Below are 8025 nucleotides of genomic sequence, written 5' to 3' on the forward strand. Positions count from 1 at the left end.
TTCTCTTATCTCCAAATGTAATGGGTAGACGTTTGTCCATTTACCCGAAAATTTAAGTTATTTAGTAGTGTTTCATATCCACCCATTTATACACACTTCAATATCCACCCGAATTTGCGCAACGCCCTCATTGCGATCGAGCCATCTTGCCTACCAGGGATCTAGACTCGAGCGCCCTCATGACTGGAAGATTGGCGTGTCACCGAATTAAGGACTGAATCTGGCTTTGATACCAACTACAACAGGTGGACACTTATCATTTTACTCAAAAATTTTAACTATTCAGTAGTAATCAATTCTCACTTATTTATACACACTTTAACTCCCACCTGTAACACCAAACCACTTAAAAAGATGCTATCAAATGCCAAGTCAAACCCAATTTATTTCATGGCATAATTACATGCTATTAAAGTTGTGCAGAAAAGAGAATGAATTTGAAAAAAAAAAATTTAAAGAAAGAAGAAAGAAAAAGAAAAAGAAAATAAAAGGAAAACTTGTATTGATAAAAGAGAGAGAAGTGAGGTACGGATCTTGTGAAAGTATTGAAAGAGACAAGTGCATTTAATGTGACTGAAGTGATAACATTAGCCTTTTAAAAAAATGGGGTTGAGACCGGGCGTAGACATTAAAATTTTAATAGGCTTTAATTTTGACAAATGGATCCATTAAATATGGATCTAATATTTAGTTAAGATATTTAATTGGCCCAAGTTTGGTCCACTTAAATTATTTAATTAAGCCCAGTCCAGATGGTCAAATAAAAAGAATAATTATTCCTAATAAAATATATTTGGAATAATTATTTTTAAGGATAATTATCACAATATAACCGGTCCGGCCCAGTTATAATTTTATCCTTATCAGGAGATGACACGTATCATCATCCTATTAATCCAAGAAGCCTATAAATAGAGGCCTGGAGGAAGAAGGAAGGGATAGAAAATTCTGCATTCAGAGAACCAGAATTCCAGAGAGAAATATACAAGCTCTCATCCTCTACATCCAAATCCAAAGGCGAAGAATGTAATACCCCTAATTTTAAAAGGATAGTCTCGGCATTTTTAATATTTATTGTATTGCATTTTTATTTATTTTATTGTCTTTATTGCATTTTTATTTATTTCATTGTTTTTCATTTGTTTAATTGGTTATTTGAAATTTGAATTAAATTGGTTTTATGTGTGCATTATTTGGTTTATTTAAATTCTCAATTATTGTGTCTATTTTCGTAAATTATTAATTGTATTATTTGCAATTCACTGTTTTAAACTTAGGTAATTAACTTATTATAATTCTTGTAATGTTAAAATTAAGTTACGTGAGTTTTTAAATACATTAATTGACTCACAGTTTCTTTTGGGCATCAACATAGAATTTAATCATAGGTTTTGTTCATGGGCCGACTAGGATTAAGATTAGGGCTCTGCCTTTAAAATTACAAGGATTAGGGTTTTAGAGTTAAACCTATAAATACAACCATTATGCTTTAGCCTAGGGTTTACAATCATAATTCAGATTACACAAACGTGAAGTAAGTTCTTAGCATAGGGGGTTGTGAACGGAGGCACTGTAAGAATTGTCAAGGAGAAGAACAGTGAGTACCAAGGGAGGATTTTGGTGGATTAGACTAGAACCAGAGGAGGCTAGAAGGTAGTCTGTGGTTGCCGGAAGTTAGGACGACGGCGACAAGTTTTAAGTCTAAAACTACAGGCAAGTTCTTCTCTTCCTCCTTCCATCTGGCTAGTGTTCTGTGCACCTAGATAATCTCTAGGGTTTAATTAATTATTAAATCAGAACTTAAATGCTTACCATATAAAATATTGATGATCTTTGCGTGTTAAAATAAATTCTGTTAATGCTTGCAAGTCTTGTTTCAGTTCTCTGTTAAAGCATGTTTTGTTGTTAGCAATTTTAGTTTCTATAATTGTTTTTAACCTCTGTAAATAAATCATGGGGATGATTATGGGGTGTTATAGGACTCTTAAGATCAGTAGTGAAGAGGAACAGAGGGGTTGGACTAGAACTGTTATTGCAAAATAGTTGCAGATTTGTTCCTAACGCGTGTTAGTTCGGTAGCCAATTTAACCTATGTAATTGATTCTAATGGTTGTTATCAAACCTTTGGGATGCTCATGGGTGTTAATAAGATGCTTAAAATCTATGTTAGAAACCAACAGAATGGTAGGAATTGATCAGAGAGGGAGCAGACGAACTGAAACGAAGTAACGGGGACAGAGGCTCTCAAAGGAGGTGAGAGCCGGCTCCATGGATGTGGGAGCCGGCTCCCACAACAAGTAGAGCCCGCTCTAAGGACTCCTAGAGCCGGCTCTAGGCTGAAAGAGCCTGCTCCCAAAATTTGGAGCAGGCTCCCTTTTGCAATATATGATTAATTTTATTTTTTTTTAGTTTTAAGGCACTGTTTGGTAATTTGGACACTGTTTGAGCCTTGGGATGTTTCTAATGGATTGTGGGGACTTTCCAGAGGATCTAATTACTTGATTCTAAGTGTGATTAAACTAGTTGATGCATGGTTTAAGTCTCTAAGATAAAGGATAAAATAGTATAAAAGCGTATGACTTAGTACACTGTTATCGGATGGGACGAAATAAATTGTTTAGGTTAATTTAGCAATTTGTTGGACTATAATAGGATTATAGAATTTGTTCTAAATGCATGATAGAGTCATTGATATATTGGATTAGGTCTATGCATGCTTTGGATGCCAGTTGTGTAAACTATTAAACTGTTTCATGCAATTACATGGTTTAATTCTGGGATTTAAATTGTTGAAATCTTAAATACTTTTCTGCAATTATTTGGATGGTGGTTGAATTGTAAATTACTTGTTCATTATGTATACATTGTAATTTACCTGGATATGGAGGATTGTATGCACCGGTATGGGACGGTGACATACTGGTGACGATTTAGCTCCAAACACCTAAACCTAACCTAACGGATTTAAGGAATGGATTTATAAATATTGAATCCTAATTTTGGTTAAGACATGTCAACTGCAACTAAGTTGAGTGGCTTTCTGGATTAATGGATGGAGGTTAAGTCACATCAACTGAATAAGTTGAGTGACTAACCAGTTGGTTTGTTGTATGTCAGTTTATTAAACATTTGAACTACATACCCTGGATTTGGATGGATTATATATATATGTTTATGGTACCACGAGCTGAGCTTGAGTCTCAGACTCGTTGGTTAGGGTGTGTATATGCGGTGGATGCGTAGCTGGTTATAATAGGTTGAGGTGTACCCTGTTAGGTCTAAGTACTCATGCCTACCTTTGGGTGCGTATTCGCATGTTACCTTCTATTCAGGTTGAGACCCCTATTATAGACTAGTGAATGTCCCTTAGTATGGATATATTTATACATATGGACTAGATAGATATGGTGAGGTGTCTACGGTGTATCTACGTATCGGATCATTGTATGGATTGCAGTTAGATTAGAACTTGCTCGTGGGTCTGACCCACTCCTTTATTATTCTTTTCAGGTACAGGACGGTTCCAGCCTTAGAGCTTGATCGTGCTTGTCAAGGACAGTCTCACATTCATCTGATTACGTAGGATTTTCTCGATGTTTCTAATATTTTCTATTTTAAATTTTCAGTTTCAATTGAACTTTTGGTTAGGGGTCCACCAGTGGATTCCCAAGTTGTAACCTTGAAGTTTTGGGAGGATTGGAGTTTTATTATTTCAGTTTTGCATGGAAGGTTATAATTAATGTTTCTTTCAGTTTTATTCCATCTTTATTATTCCATTTTATCATCTGTGCTCGCTTTAAAATACTTTAATTGTTTGATATTCCCTCGGGTTTAGGCCTGGGCCTGATCAACCCGTGTCTCGGATCCGAGGGGTATCACAAAAAACACCAAGCACATCAAATCGTGTCGGCCTTCATCAAATTACACGGTGATCAACAACAAGCACATCAAATCGTGCCGTTCCTCACCCAAGTTCCAAGACGATTCAAGAACAAGCTCGTGCAGCCCTTGGATCTAACCAACAACAAAAAGGAGATAGAATCAGAGGACCATTCTTTTTGTAAAGAATATTACAAAGGATTGTACCCCATCTTTATTTATTAATAAAATTATATTTTGCCCATATTTTGTTTCTATTGCAGACTTACAAAATTTGTATGTACAAATTTCTGGCACGCCCGGTGGGACCTCCTTTGCCTCTTATCTCTTTCTCCTACCATTAAGTTTCTTTTCTATCAGATTCTATGGCTCCCCCTAAGACTCCGACAGAGAAAAAAGCCCAAAAGAACATCGTTACCGCAAAGGTCGACGCCAAAGCCACCATGAAAAGTGGCACGAAGGCCAAATCAAGTAATGGAAGTACCTTGGCTGGCCCTGTGACACGTAGCAAGTCCCAGGCGATGGCTTCATCCAAACATCAGCAAGACTTGGTGAAAACCAATCCTGCAAAGTCGGCAAACGTAAAAACCCAACATATCAAGAACCTTGACGTTGTTCTAGAGGAGATTCTGCCACCATATTCACCTCATTCCATCCTTGATGCTCGCTCTAGTGTCGGTTCAACCCAGAGTCACCATGTCAGATTTTAGAGTATTCAATCACTTCAAGAAACGTTGACTCTCAAGGCCTATCATACTCAGATGTGGTCGCTGCTATGATAACTGAAGCTGCCACAGTGGAGGAACAACTAGCAACTATGTCTCGTGCCATTGAGAAACTCACAAAGACTATTGAAGAGAAGGACTTACAAATCGCTACGCTAATGAACAAATTAGAAGTTCAGACCTTCGGTGAATCACCAGTACAATCTGGGCATCCTACATCTTCCACACCACCGCGAACTGGGAATCGTGCAACTTTCACACCACTACCGTCTGGGAATCCTACATCTTCCACAGCAATACCGACGGAGAATCTTAATTCTACCGCGCAAGGTACTCGCATGGAGGACCCCAAACAGACGCCGGTCATAGAACAGGTGGCTAATCAAAACCAGATGCCGGTGACAGAACAGGCATCTAGTCAAACCAGTCATGCTTCTTAAGTCTCTTCATTATCTGTCGCACAATTGCAAGATATGATAACGAATACAATCCGAGCCCAATATGGAGGCGTCTCACAGAGCACTCTCATATACTCAAAGCCCTATACAAGGAGAATCGACAGTATGAGGATGCATGTAGGATACCAACCTTCGAAGATTCAGCAATTTGACGGAAAAGGTAACCCCAAGCAACATATTGCCCATTTTGTCGAGACTTGTAATAATGCCAGGACAGAGGGGGACTTGCTAGTTAAACAGTTTGTCCGCTCCTTTAAAGAAAACGCGTTCGAGTAGTACACTGACCTAAAGTCAGAGTCAATTGATCGTTGGGACCAAATGGAATGAGAATTCTTGAATAGGTTCTATAGCACTCATCGTACTGTTAGCATGATAGAGTTAACTAACACGAAGCAATGGAAGGATGAGCCTGTAATCTACTACATTAATCAGTGGAGAGCACTCAGTCTTGACTGCAAGGACCGATTGTCAGAAATATCTGCTGTGGAGATGTGTATGCAGGGAATGCATTGGGGCCTTTTTTATATTCTGCAAGGTATAAAACCTCGCACATGTGAAGAATTAGCAACACGTGCCCATGACATGGAGATCAGTATGAAATCCCATGAAGGCAAAAGTCCCGTGGCCATAGAACCACACAAGGATAAGAAAGACTGGAAGAAGGGCGATAAGTCATCAAAGACCGCTGTTAAAGATTCCATGGCTATCTCAACCACTCCAATCAAGATATCTGTTAAAGATGACAAGAAGGATGATAAAAAGCCTCGCCAGTTTCAAGAGAGGGAAAGACAGCATCCTACGCTAAAGGAGTTAGAGAAGAAGGAATACCCCTTCCCTGATTCCAATGTCCCTGGCATCTTGGAATGTTTACTTGAAAGTAAAGTTATAGAACTCCCTGAATGCAAACGCCCTTAAGAGATGGGACGTGTCAATGATCCAAAATACTGCAAATACCACCGTATTGTCAGTCATTCAATTGAGAAGTGTTTTATCTTCAAGGAGGTGGTGATGAATCTAGCAAAATAGGAAAAAATCTTATTGGACACGGATGAAGTTGTAACTTCAAATTATACTACTGCTACTATGACAACCTCTGTTGTGGGGAGTGTTCGTTCTCAACCTTCAACTTCTGAGATGTATTGCACAACCATCCAGTTTGGCTCATTGGAACCAATCCCCATCTTTCTTGGCAAAGGGAGTGCACTTGACATTTCAACCTTTGGAAGGGTCTTTCCTCAAGATGATGAAGAATGGACTTTGGTGACAAGGAAGAAACCACGGAAGCAATGAGCTGACATTTTTTGGACTAGTTATTCTGACAAAGGCAAAGGAAGAAGAAACTTCAATATCACCATAAGCAGTCTGGCCATAAAAAATGGGTCAAGAAGACACAATCAACCAAACACGCCTCTATAAGCCAAAGGATCCAGAATCCTATTACTTTGCAAGAGTTCTTTCCAGAAGGATATCTAGATGACGAAGTTGTGACAGCTTACATGGTTTCAATTAAAACGGGTCCTGATGGTGAGAATAACAAGGATCAAGATGAAGCCCAGACTGTGGAGAATCATACAAAGGATGCTGCCGTCATTGAAAAGTCCGATGATGATGAAGTAGTTGGAGGTACGTTGGATTCATGTTATGCACCAATTATTTTCACTGACGAAGATCTTCAGTTGGGTTCGAAGCCGCACAATTGTCCTTTTTTCGTTTACGGTTACATAAAGGAACAAAGAGTTACTCAAATTCTTGTTGATGGTGGATCAGCGGTGAATCTCATGCCAAAATTTACGATGAAAAATCTCGGCATCACAGTCGACGAGTTATCTCATAGCCGTTTTATTATTCATGGTTTTAACCAAGGAGGACAGAGAGCTATTGACATGATTCGGGCAAAACTAATTATTGGCGAGCTCCAAGCTGAAACTTTATTCCATGTTATTGATGCAAAAACATCCTACAATTTGTTGTTAGGAAGGCCTTGGATACATAGTAATGGTGTCATTCCATCGACTCTTCATCAGTGCTTCAAATTCTACAAGAATGGTGTACAAACAGTTATGGCGGACCATAAACCATTTACAGAAGCAGAATCTCATTTTGCTGATGCCAAGTTTTATATCGATCCTGATACACCTTCGGAAGTGCCCATCCCAAGCCATCCATCTACACAAGAGATTCAATCTACAAAAACAAAAGAAACGTTAAGTGATCCATTAGATGTTTCAGTGACAGACATTGTAAAGGTGGCTAAAACAAGAGTGGTCTCGATAAAAGCACATCGGACGAAACCTATTTTAAAATATGTTCCAAAATCTCAACGACAAGAAGGGCAGTCACCTGTCATTGAGATACTTGAAACCAAGGAATTTAAATAGAAAATGTCACAAACCAAAGAGAAAGAAGATATGCAAAAGCTGAAAGGAGAGTTGACTCTTCCTCTCACCAAGATTCAAAAGTCTTTGCCTTCCAAGCCTCTGTTAAAAGGGTTCATGCGGCCTTCTCAATCTCTGGTCAATCATGGATCACTTCCAAAACAAAGGACTGATGAAGGATTCGATCCTAAAGCATACCAGCTTATGGCCAAGTCGGGGTATGATTTTACAAATCTTGCAAATCTTGGAAAACTAGATTCAGAGGTCACCGGTGAGAAAATGCATGGCCTCAATGAGACACAGAAGAAGTTGAAAGATCAAGGGCATAAAATCATTCCACCCAAGTCTGGTATCGGTTTCGTACCTTCTGAGCCACTTTGAATTCACATCACAAAAAAGGATAAGAAGTCAAACACTTTTTACATTGGGTTTGAAGAAGTTGCGGAACAAGATCAACACACTATAAATCAAAAATCGGTCTTCGACCGTATTGGAGTTCCATGTGATCGAATATCTGTATTCAACAGGTTGTCAAGCCAAGAATCAAATGTTTCAAGTTCTCATGTCAGCAGTGTGCCTCGTGCCTCT

This window comes from Cornus florida, unplaced genomic scaffold (genome assembly GCF_030987335.1).
Source record: "Cornus florida cultivar Cherokee Brave unplaced genomic scaffold, ASM3098733v1 CherokeeBrave_3.0.0_Hap2_Chr03, whole genome shotgun sequence".
Lineage (NCBI taxonomy): Eukaryota > Viridiplantae > Streptophyta > Magnoliopsida > Cornales > Cornaceae > Cornus > Cornus florida.